At 44.8% G+C, this 13,455-nt stretch overlaps 1 long non-coding RNA gene across 1 annotated transcript; it reads left to right on the top strand.

Annotated features, from left to right (window-relative positions):
* Positions 1 to 10,010: 10,010 nt before the first annotated feature.
* LOC309560080 lies at positions 10,011 to 13,233 on the top strand. The gene is made up of 2 exons (XR_014225490.1): positions 10,011 to 10,052; positions 13,155 to 13,233. It is a non-coding gene; the product is annotated as an uncharacterized lncRNA (long non-coding RNA).
* Positions 13,234 to 13,455: the final 222 nt, after the last annotated feature.

The following is a 13,455-nucleotide window of genomic DNA, read 5'->3' as shown; positions in this document are numbered from 1 at the left end:
GATGGGGGAGTAGAAGGATGGATGGAGACAAGGATGGATGGGGGAGTGAAAGGATGGATGGGGGAGTAGAAGGATGGATGGAGACATGGATGGATGGGGGAGTGGAAGGATCGATGAAGACATGGATGGGTGGGGGAGTGGAAGGATGAATGGAGACATGGATGGATGGATGGATGGATGGATGGATGGGGGAGTGGAAGGATGGATAGAGACATGGATGAATGGGGGAGTGGAAGGATGGATGAAGACATGGATGGATGGGGGAGTGGAGGGATGGATGGAGACCTGGATGGATGGGGGAGTAGAAGGATGGATGGATGGTGGAGTGGAAGGATGGATGGAGACATGGATGGATGGGGGAGTGGAAGGATGGATGGAGACATGGATGAATGGGGGAGTGGAAGGATGGATGGAGACATGGATAGATGGAGGAGTGGAAGGATGGATGGAGACATGGATGGATGGAGGAGTGGAAGGATGGATGGAGACATGGATGGATGGGGGAGTGGAAGGATGGATGGAGACATGGATGGGGGAGTGGAAGGATGGATGGAGACATGGATGGATGGGGGAGTGGAAGGATGGATGGAGACATGGATGAATGGGGGAGTGGATGCATGGATAAATGGAGACATGGAGGGATGAATGGAGACATCTATGGATGGATGGGGGAGTGGAAGGATGGATGGAGACATGGATGGATGGATGGATGGATGGATGGGGGACTGGAAAGATGGATAGAGACATGAAAGGATGGGGGAGTGGAAGGATGGATGGAGACATGGATGGATGGGGGAGTGGAAGGATGGAGACATAGAGGGATGGGGGAGGGGGGTGGATGGTGGAAGGGGGAAGAAGGAAGGATAGAGTGGATGGATGGATAGGGAAGTGGAAGGAAGGATGGAGTGGATGGCTAGGTGAGTGGATGGATGGATGGATGGATGGATAGGGGAGTGGAAGGAAAGATGGAGTGGATGGCTAGGGGAGTGGATGGATGGAGTGGATGGATGGATAGGGGAGTGGAAGGAAAGATGGAGTGGATGGCTAGGGGAGTGGAAGGATGGAGTGGATGGATGGATAGGGGAGTGGAAGGAAAGATGGAGTGGATGGATGGATAGGGGAGTGGAAGGAAAGATGGAGTGGATGGATGGATAGGGGAGTGGAAGGATGGATGGAGTGGATGGATGGATGGGGGAGTGGAAGGATGGATGGAGTGGATGGATGGATAGGGGAGTGGAAGGATGGAGTGGATGGATGGATAGGGGAGTGGAAGGAAAGATGGAGTGGATGGATGGATAGGGGAGTGTAAGGATGGATGGAGTGGATGGATGGATAGGGGAGTGTAAGGATGGATGGATTGGATGGATGGCTAGGGGAGTGTAAGGATGGATGGAGTGGATGGATGGATGGATAGGGGAATGGAAGGATGGATGGAATGGATGGATAGGGGAGTGGATGGATGGATGGATGGATGGGCTTGGTTGCCTCGGGTTCCAGCAAAGGTGTAAATCCTGGCAGTGTGGAGGGACTCTCCTGCCCCCCCCCCTCCCTCGGGGTGTTGTGACCTCTATAAATAAATCAGCATCTCCCATCTGCTCCCATCCCACCGTCCCGCCACCCAATCATTGTCAGGGGACGAGGAGAGAAGATGGATACAATGTGGTCACAGCGCTCCCCAGATTGTCCCGGTGTGATCTCTGGCTGTATATGAGGAAGGAGGCACAGAGAGGGATGGATGTGATTGGCTGATACATGGCAGTTGTGGTCAGCTGACACCCCCAGAGGACGGAACAACAGCCGTGTGTTTTCACAACTCAATATCCAAAAATGTTGGTCCTGCTGCCATTTTTTGCAGTGTATCGCAATTCAAATTGGAGTACAATAACCCCCAGCATCGGTGTCAGTGAACGCAAAAATAACCCCCAACATTGGTGTCAGTGAACGCAATAATAACCCCCAACATTGGTGTCAGTGAACGCAAAAATAACCCCCAACATTGGTGTCAGTGAACGCAATAATAACCCCCAACATTGGAGTCAGTGAACGCAATAATAACCCCCAACATTGGTGTCAGTGAACGCAAAAATAACCCCCAACATTGGTGTCAGTGAACGCAATAATAACCCCCAACATTGGAGTCAGTGAACGCAATAATAACCCCCAACATTGGTGTCATTGAACGCAATAATAACCCCCAACATTGGTGTCAGTGAATGCAAAAATAACCCTCAACATTGGTGTCAGTGAACGCAATAATAACCCCCAACATTGGAGTCAGTGAATGCAAAAATAACCCCCAACATTGGTGTCAGTGAACGCAATAATAACCCCCAACATTGGAGTCAGTGAACGCAAAAATAACCCCCAACATTGGTGTCAGTGGATGCAATAATAACCCCCAACATTGGTGTCAGTGAACGCAATAATAACCCCCAACAATGGTGTCAGTGGATGCAATAATAACCCCCAACATTGGTGTCAGTGAACGCAATAATAACCCCCAACATTGGTGTCAGTGAACGCAATAATAACCCCCAACATTGGAGTCAGTGAATGCAAAAATAACCCCCAACATTGGTGTCAGTGAACGCAATAATAACCCCCAACATTGGAGTCAGTGAACGCAAAAATAACCCCCAACATTGGTGTCAGTGGATGCAATAATAACCCCCAACATTGGTGTCAGTGAACGCAATAATAACCCCCAACAATGGTGTCAGTGGATGCAATAATAACCCCCAACATTGGTGTCAGTGAACGCAATAATAACCCCCAACATTGGTGTCAGTGAACGCAATAATAACCCCCAACAATGGTGTCAGTGAACGCAATAATAACCCCCAACATTGGTGTCAGTGAATGCAAAAATAACCCCCAACATTGGTGTCAGTGAACGCAATAATAACCCCCAACATTGGAGTCAGTGAACGCAAAAATAACCCCCAACATTGGTGTCAGTGAACGCAATAATAACCCCCAACATTGGTGTCAGTGAACGCAATAATAACCCCCAACATTGGAGTCAGTGAACGCAAAAATAACCCCCAACATTGGTGTCAGTGGACGCAATAATAACCCCCAGCATTGGTGTCAGTGGACGCAATGATAACCCCCAGCATTGGTGTCAGTGGAAGCAATAATAACCCCGGGCACTAGTGTCAGTGGACGCAATAATAACCCCCAGCATTGGTGTCAGTGGACGCAATGATAACCCCCAACATTGGTGTCAGTGGACGCAATGATAACCCCCAGCATTGGTGTCAGTGGAAGCAATAATAACCCCGGGCACTAGTGTCAGTGGACGCAATAATAACCCCCAGCATTGGTGTCAGTGGACGCAATGATAACCCCCAACATTGGTGTCAGTGAACGCAATAATAACCCCCAACATTGGAGTCAGTGAACGCAAAAATAACCCCCAACATTGGTGTCAGTGAACGCAATAATAACCCCCAACATTGGAGTCAGTGAACGCAAAAATAACCCCCAACATTGGTGTCAGTGAACGCAATAATAACCCCCAACATTGGAGTCAGTGAACGCAAAAATAACCCCCAACATTGGTGTCAGTGAACGCAATAATAACCCCCAACATTGGAGTCAGTGAACGCAAAAATAACCCCCAACATTGGTGTCAGTGGATGCAATAATAACCCCCAACATTGGTGTCAGTGAACGCAATAATAACCCCCAACATTGGTGTCAGTGAACGCAAAAATAACCCCCAACATTGGTGTCAGTGAACGCAATAATAACCCCCAACATTGGAGTCAGTGAACGCAAAAATAACCCCCAACATTGGTGTCAGTGAACGCAATAATAACCCCCAACATTGGTGTCAGTGAACGCAATAATAACCCCCAACATTGGTGTCAGTGAACGCAATAATAACCCCCAACATTGGAGTCAGTGAACGCAAAAATAACCCCCAACATTGGTGTCAGTGAACGCAATAATAACCCCCAACATTGGAGTCAGTGAACGCAAAAATAACCCCCAACATTGGTGTCAGTGGATGCAATAATAACCCCCAGCACTAGTGTCAGTGGACGCAATAATAACCCCCAGCATTGGTGTCAGTGGAAGCAATAATAACCCCGGGCACTAGTGTCAGTGGACGCAATAATAACCCCCAGCAGTGGTGTCAGTGGACGCAATGATAACCCCCAACATTGGTGTCAGTGGACGCAATGATAACCCCCAGCATTGGTGTCAGTGGAAGCAATAATAACCCCGGGCACTAGTGTCAGTGGACGCAATAATAACCCCCAGGATTGGTGTCAGTGGACGCAATGATAACCCCCAACATTGGTGTCAGTGGACGCAATAATAACCCCCAGCACTAGTCTCAGTGGATCCAATAATAACCCCCAACATCGGTGTCAGTGGATGCAATAATAACCCCCAGCATTGGTGTCAGTGGACGCAATAATAACCCCCAACGGTGGTGTCAGTGAATGGATAGAGGAGTGGAAGGATGGATGGAGACATGGATGGATGGGGGGAGTGGAAGAATGGATGGAGACATGGATGGATGGATGAGGGAGTGGAAGGATGGAGGAGTGGAGGGATGGATGGAGACATGGATGGATTGGGGAGTGGAAGGATACATGGGGGAGTGGAAGGATGGATGGAGGAGTGGAAGGATGGATGGAGATATGGAAGGATAAGGGCGTGGAAGGATGGATGGAGGGCTGGAAAGATGGATGGAGAAATAGATGAATGGGGGGAGTGGATGGATGGGGGAGTGGAAGGATGGATGGAGACATGGATGGATGGGGGGAGTGGAAGGATGGATGGAGACATGGATGGACGGGGGAGTGGAAGGATGGATGGAGACATGGATGGATGGGGAGTGGAAGGATGAATGGAGACATGGATGGATGGGGGGAGTGGAAGGATGGATGGAGACATGGATGGATGGGGGAGTGGAAGGATGGATGGAGACATGGATGGATGGGGGAGTGGAAGGATGGATGGAGACATGGATGGATGGGGGGAGTGGAAGGATGGATGGAGACATGGATGGACGGGGGAGTGGAAGGATGAATGGAGACATGGATGGATGGGGGGAGTGGAAGGTTGGATGGAGACATGGATGGATGGGGGGAGTGGAAGGATGGATGGAGACATGGATGGATGGGGGGAGTGGAAGGATGGATGGAGACATGGATGGGTGGGGGAGTGGAAGGATGGATGTAGACATGGATGGACGGGGGAGTGGAAGGATGGATGGAGACATGGATGGATGGGGGGAGTGGAAGGATGGATGGAGACATGGATGGGTGGGGGAGTGGATGGATGGATGGAGACACGGATGGGTGGGGGAGTGGAAGGATGGATGGAGACAAGGATGGATGGGGGAGTGGAAGGATGGATGGATGGGGGCGTGGAAGGATGGATGGATGGGGAGTGGAAGGATGGATGTAGACATAGATGGACGGGGGAGTGGAAGGATGGATGGAGACACGGATGGATGGAGGAGTGGAAGGATGGATGGAGACATGGATGGGTGGGGTAGTGGAAGGATGGATGGAGACATGGATGGATGGGGGAGTGGAAGGATGGATGGAGACATGGATGGGTGGGGTAGTGGAAGGATGGATGGAGACATGGATGGATGGGGGAATGGAAGGATGGATGGAGACATGGATGGACGGGGGAGTGGAAGGATGGATGGAGACATGGATGGACGGGGGAGTGGAAGGATGGATGGAGACATGGATGGACGGGGGAGTGGAAGGATGGATGGAGACACGGATGTAATAACCCCCAGCATTGGTGCCAGTGGACGAAATAGTTAATTTAATTTTATTTCTTTGTCAAGTGATGACATTGATAGGGAGGAGGAGGAGGAGGAGGAGGAGGGAGGGGGAGGCGGAGGGGAGGTAGACCCGCATAGGAAGGAATGGGTGGATTTTGGAGTGAGTGCCTGTCACATGGGGAATAGGGAACGGCTTCCAAGGCAGAAGTGGTTCAGACATTTAAATCAAACCTGAAATCTTTTATTTGGTGACCGTTTCTCTTTAGCCGCCGTAGAGGAAAGTAAAGCCAGGATTTGCTGTGCGGCGAAGCAACCCGAATAATGAGACAGCGGCGGGTTAGTACGTTGCTATTTCAGCATTAAGGAACGGTTGGAGGGCCCCGGGGACGATCGTTATGAAGGTTTACACATTTCTAGGACCTTGGAAGGGTGAACATTCCGATACTTTGTTAAAGAATGGTTTCTTTGTTTATCCAATGTTTCTTATTCTTCTATATTTCTCTATCCAGCGCCATGGATCAGCGATCGGCCTCTGACCAGCGGATGGATCTGGATGGAGGTATCTCATACTAATGAAGTGTTGAAGAAATACTGAAAACATTTCCAGGGTTTAGCAGTTCGTCTTTCGGAAGAAAATTAACCTTTAGCCCCCTAATTTCTGGAATATCTCAAAAGGCGCCAAAATCAATAACACTCGCTGGATGTTTTGTACGGGAATCATTTACCAGACAAAGAACAGAATTTTTTGTTTTAAAACGGATTTGCACCGATCAGCCATAACTTTTTGACCCAAACGTGTAAAATAAATAATCGTGCCGCGCAGGGCTGTCTTTAATACTGATTGGACCCTGGGCAAATATTTTCTTAGGCCCTCTAAAATTCACTTATCAACTATTTGCAGGCAGCGCAGGGCTCGAGGGGCAGCTGCTTTGAGCCCCACAACAATCACTGGGCCCAGGGCAGCTGCCCCCTTTGCCCTGTGTTAAAGACGACCCTAGTGCCGCGCCAAAATAACAACAAATGCTCTCTAATCAATAAATATATCACACAAATCTGATAAGCAAATAACATAAATCAAAACCAGAAATGCTTCTAGTGTCCTCTGGAGACGAAACGTGTTGGGGCGGCCGTCTTTCATTGAATATGCCATGTTACTGTCTCTAGTGGCAAGAGGTGGTATTACCAGGCAAAATAAACACGGTGGAGGAGCTGGATGACCAGGTGTGAAGGGCTGGAGATTCTGTTTGCTGCTCTTCCTTGGCAGCTGGTGAGCGTGGCAGTGGTGGTACGGACCTCTTAACAGCTTACTGACCAGGCCTTTTCTGGAACTTTTTGTTTACAAGTTTAAATTAGTATTTTTTGCTAGAAAATTACTTATAACCCCCAAACATTTTTTTTATATATATATATATATATATATATATTATAGATATGTATGTATGTATGTGTGTATGTATGTATATATATATATATATATATATATATATATATATATATATATAATATGTGTGTATATATATATATATATTATACATATGTATGTATGTATATATATATATATATATATATAATATATAATTATTATTTTTATTTTTTTTAGTAGAGACCCTAGAGAATAAAATGGCAATACCTCACATGTGTGGTTCAAACACTGTGTACATATGCGTGAGTGACTTGCATATGGGCTTGCTTCTGCACGTGAGCACGGAGGGATGGGGGTGCTTTAAATGTATTTTTTTTTTCTTATTTATTTTACCTTTTAATTTTTTTATTTTTATACTGTACCTTTTTTTTCTATCACTTTTATTTCATTTTTTGTTTATCACTTTTATTTCAATTTATTCCTATTACAAATTTAAATATTCCTTGTAATAGAAATAAGGATGACCGTCCCCTTTATGGAGAGATTTGGGGTAATTTTGACAAAAAAAACAAAAAACAAAATAATAATTATTTGTTTTGGCCCAAGAACGGGAAGTGATGTCATAGGTTGCTCTGGTCCTCCAAGGCCATAGAGACGAGGGGTGGCCATCTTGCCCTAACTTAATTCCCTGCCCAGCAAACCTCACATTACTGATGGCTCTGGGAAGCCCAGAAACGACCGGAAAGTGAAAGGAAGTGGGGCACCCCTACCGCCGCTTCTAAAAGTGATCCGACCGCGGGATCACTTTTATCAGACGCAGAATCCGCCATTGTAAAAAAAATGATACTGGTGTTATTTCAGCCAATTGCGATAAGACCGAAATAAAAAAGTAATGACATATATTTACTATGGGCCGGTCGGCAAAGGGCTCATTCACAGTTGCAGCAGACCTCACCCCATTACATTCACTTTTTTTTTTTATTTTTTTGCTAAATTCTAGCTCCCCTATGTACCAACATACCATTATTGTACTTCTTTTTCAAAAAAGAAAAATCTTTCTATTTATCCCACACATTCCTTACCTCAGTGTCCAGCTTGTTGTATAAAAACAAGTCTCCATTAGTTCCTGGACGCCCCTAAGGATGTGAAAACTGTTTAGGCACAAGGGATTAACTAGCTGACCTGATTAGCACACACCCTGCAGCTGTCGTCCCCCCTCAGGTGCATGCTTTCCTTATACAATCAGTGATCACTGTTCTCAATAATACACAGCCATCAATTTTTTTCTTCTACCTTACTTTTATCTTGCATAAATCATTCATTTGGCAGAGTGTGCAGGAGCTGAGCGATCAGATAACAGCCTATGTAGTATTGAAAACAGAAGTCTGTTCTGGGTTCTGTAAAGCTTCATTCATTTGGCAGAGTGTGCAGGAGCTGAGCGATCAGATAACAGCCTATGTAGTATTGAAAACAGAAGTATGTTCTGGGTTCTGTAAATCTTCATTCATTTGGCAGAGTGTGCAGGACCTAAACGATCAGATAGCAGCCTGTGGCCAATCACAGAGCTAATCACAATAGTAAACACTGAATTTTATTATTATTATTATTATTTAATTTTTTTATTCAGAATAAAAATGTTGCTTATAACTGTAAAATTCATAGGTATAAGCAACCATAATGTGTAAAAAAAAAGAAAAAAAATCTTGAACAACCCACTAGAGTAGTACAATCTTACTATGGTAATACTGTATTGCTCTGGTCACTGTATGTAAAAAAAAAAGTAAAGAAAAAAAGGAATAAATAACAAATATTATAAATAATTTTAATCACTTGTCGATCAGCCGCCACAGTTATATGTCGGGAGGTCGGCATGTACCCGCGAATCGCCGTGCCCGCAATCACTCATCAGCGGGGAAGCCGGGGAAGCTGGGAAGCCGATCCTTGGGGCCGGGGGCCACGATTGCAGCCGGGAACCTGCGATCGCTTCCCGTGAAGAGAGAACGGCGGTCTGCTGTTGTAAACACAGCAGACCGTTATTCTCTTAGCTATCAACGCAGAGCTTCTGTGTTCCTCCTATTTAGGAACACAGGTACACCGGTCTCTGTGTTGATTTCACAAGCCAATCCCCCAACAGTTAGAAAACACTCCCTAGGGACACATTTAACCCTTTGATCGCCCCTGGGTTATCCCCTTTCCCTGCCAGTGGCATTATTATAGTAACAGTGCATATTTGTAGCACTGATTACTGTGGTAATGTTACTGGTCCCCCCAAACGTGTCAAAAATGTCAGTTAGGGGTCTGATCTGTCCGCCACAATGTCACAGTCCCACTATAAATCGCTGATCGCCGCCATTACTAGTAAAAAAAAAAAAATCGGGAATCTTATTATTTTCCTCCAGGTGATGCACCCCAAAGCAATAAACAGACGCAAGTAAAACGTGAATGTATATTTAGGACTGAACTTTGTATTTTTGCCTACAGCGCTTCTTTAATTATAATTGGCACAGTTCCAAAAATAAGTGTTAACATTTAATAGGCACAAAGTTCTTGTCTTGAAATGAGTCTTATAAAACGAAAACACTGACAATACCATCAGCAGTCGTCGAGCTGCACGGCCTTATGGTAATGAAATGAGATTGCCGTTGTCCCCGATTAAGTTCTCTGCCTGGTTACAGAAGATCTGGTGTCCCTCTGCCGGGCAAAACAGGTTGATATGACGTCAGTACCTGGCTTCAAGATGAAAGGGCCCTCTTGAGATAAAAGACTGAGCCTTTTCATGAAGGTCTGTGGGAGCCCAGATGTAGGTGAGGAGCAGAGGCTGATGATTTAGGCAGCCACCAACCAAGCCATGACTCCAGGTCAAACGGGGCACTCGGAGAGCGCGGGACCAACGGAAATCCTACGGAACGCGGCGGCTCAAAGGAGGTGAGGACAACTTCTCCCCACACATGTAAATAAAGAGCAGAAACTGAAGCAAATGTTTATTGTGAGGGAGACGTCTTCTGTCATTGCTGAGGGTCAATAGTGTCGGCGGTGGTGGTTAAAAGGGACATCCGAAACAGGGCCTAGAGGACAGCTGTGTCAGCCTTTCAAACTATTTAGCATGCGGCCAAATAGTAACACGTTCCAGTTGCTCTCAGAAGCCTTCGGCAATTTTATTTTAACTAGTTCACTACTCTACTACCACCGACGTGTAAAATCTTCGCTAAATTTCTTAGCTTAGGTTTTGAAAACTCGGAAAATCGGTCAACGGGCTAAATTAGCTTACCGGTCAACTGTCTACTGTAACCCAAAAACCCTCAGAAGCCTTTGGCAATTTGTGTTTAACCAGTTTACTACCCTACTACTACGGCGTGTAAAATTGTCACAGAATTTCCTAGTATAGGCTTCAAGAAAAATCGAAAAACGGTCAACGGGCTACAATAGGTCAACTGTCTATTGTGGCCTAAAAACCCTTAAGAAGCCTTCAGCAATTTGTGTTTAGCCAGTTCACTGCCCTACTACCACCGGCGTGTATAATCTTTGCTGAATTTCCTAGCTTAGATTTTGATAAATTGGAAAAAACTAAAACAGGCTACAATAGCTTACAGGTCAACTGTCTACTGTAACCCAAAAACCCTCAGAAGCCTTTGGCAATTTGTGTTTAACTACTACGACGTGTAAAATCCCTAGTCTGGGTTTCAAGAAATCTGAAAAGCGGGCTACAATTGGTCAAATGTCTATTGTGACTTAAAAATCCTCAGAAGCCTTCAGCAATATGTATTTAACCAGTTAACTACCCTACTACTACGGCGTGTAAAATTGTCACTGAGAATCCTAGTCTGGGCTTCAAGAAATCTGAAAAACCGGCTACAATAGGTCAACTGTCTACTGTAACCCAAAAACCCTCAGAAGCCTTCAGAAATTTGTATTTAAACAGTTCACCACCCTACTACCACCAGCGTGCAAAATATTTGCTAAATTTCTTTGAGAAATCATAAAAACGGTCAACGGGCTACAATCAGTTCAGGTCAACTGCCTACTGTAGCCAAAAAACCCTCAGGAGCCTTTAGCAATTTGCATTTAACCAGTTCACTACCCTACTACCACTGACGTGTAAAATCTATCTGATATTCCTAGCTTAGATTTTGAGAAATCTGAAAAATACCCAACGGCTACAATAGCTTACAGGTCAACTGTCTACTGTAGTCCAAAAACCCTCAGAAGCTTTTTTTTTTTTAACCAGATCACTACCCTACTACCACCGGCGTGTAAAAATTGTCACTGAATTTCTTAGTCTAGGCTTCGAGAAATTGGAAAAACGGTCAGTGGGCTACAATAGCTTACAGTAGGTCTACTATAGCCTAAAAACCCTCAGAAGTCTTCGACAATTTGTTTTTAGCCAGTTTTTAACTAGTTTCAAAGTATATCCTTTTTTGGGGATTTAGGTTTCTATGAGCTCCAGGTTTGAGCGGCACATTCAAATTTCCTTGTTTTTTACCAGTTCCCTACCCTATTACCATCAGCATCTAAAATCTTTGAATTTCATAGCTTAGGTTTTGAGAAATCGGAAAAATGCTCAACGGGCTACAATAGCTTACAGGTCAACTGTCACCCTCAGAAGCCTTCAGCAATTCGTTTTTGACCAGTTCACTACCCTATTACCACCGGTGTGTAAAATCTTTGCTGAATTTTCTAGCCTAGGCTTTGGGAAAAGGGAAAAACGGGCAACAGGTTACACTAGCTTACAGGTCAACTCTCTTCTGTAACCTAAAAACCCCCAGAAGCCTTCAGCAATTTGTTTTTGACCAGTTCACTACCCTACTACCACCGGCGTGTAAAATCTTTGCTGAATTTCCTAGCATAGATTTTGAGAAATTGGAAAAATGGTCAATGGGCTACGATAGTTTACAGGTCAACTGTCTACTGTAGTCCACAAACCCTCAGAAGCCTTCAGCAATTTGTTTTTGACCAGTTCACTACCCTACTACCACCGGTGTGTAAAATCTTTGCTGAATTTTCTAGCCTAGGCTTTGGGAAAAGGGAAAAACGGGCAACAGGCTACACTAGCTTACAGGTCAACTATCTACTGTAATCTAAAAACCCCCAGAAGCCTTCAGCAATTTGTTTTTGACCAGTTCACTACCCTATTACCACCGGTGTGTAAAATCTTTGCTGAATTACCTAGCTTAGATTTTGAGAAATTGGAAAAATGGTAAATGGGCTACGATAGTTTACAGGTCAACTGTCTACTGTAGTCCACAAACCCTCAGAAGCCTTCAGCAATTTGTTTTTGACCAGTTCACTACTACCACCGGTGTGTAAAGTCTTTGCTGAATTTCCTAGCTTAGATTTTGAGAAGTTGGAAAAATTGTCAATGGGCTGGTCAATGGGCTACAATAGTTTACAGGTCAACTGTCTACTGTAACCCAAAAACCCTCAGAAACCTTCAGCAATTCGTTTTTGACCAGTTCACTACCCTACTACCACTGGAGTGTAAAAATCTTTGCTGAATTTCCTAGCTTAGGCTTTGAGAAACCTGAAAAATAGTCAACGGGCCACGATAGTTTACAGGTCAACTGTCTACTGTAGCCCAAAAAACCTCAGAAGCCTTTGCAATTTGTTTTTTACCAGATCACTACCCTACTCCCACCGGCGTATCAAATGTTCCCTTAATTTCCTAGCCTAGGCTGCAGGAAATCAGAAACATGGGTCAACGGGCCACGATAGCTTACAGGTCAACTGTCTACTGTAACCCTAAAACCCTCAGAAGCCTTCGGCACATTGTTTTTAACCAGTTCACTACCCTATTACCACCGGCGTGTAAAATCTTTGCTAAATTTCCTAGCCTAGGCTTTGAGAAATCGGAAAAACGGTCAACGGGCTACAATAGCTTACAGGTCAACTGTCTACTGTAACCCAAATAAAGATTCTATCCATAAAATAAAAATACTCACCCAGTGGCAGTTAAATATATTTATATTTTCTTGTATTCATTTTGTTATTGATATTTATATAACTTTAACATCTACTCCATTTCTTCTACAGCAATGGGAACTGATAAAATGGAGGTGAGAACCATACCGTCTTCCAAGACCTGGCCACCACATCCCGTGTATAGGCAGGTGAGTCAATATTCTGTGGTATAGCATGTGATTTTATGTATTTAGACAGAAAGCAATACAAAATATACAGGAAGCAAAAGCGGCCAATCAGAAATTATCTTTTCATTGTTCTAAGTGTCCTAAACTGATGAAAGGTGAGCTGTGATTGGCTGTGATTGGTGATCCCCCGTATTTTCCTTTTGAAGATAATTTCACTGGGTTATCCTTATCCTTAGACAAAAGTA

This window comes from Pelophylax lessonae, assembly GCF_965119305.1.
Source record: "Pelophylax lessonae genome assembly, chromosome: 7".
Classification (NCBI taxonomy): Eukaryota; Metazoa; Chordata; class Amphibia; order Anura; family Ranidae; genus Pelophylax; species Pelophylax lessonae.
This window is presented reverse-complemented; position numbering and strand designations above follow the sequence as displayed.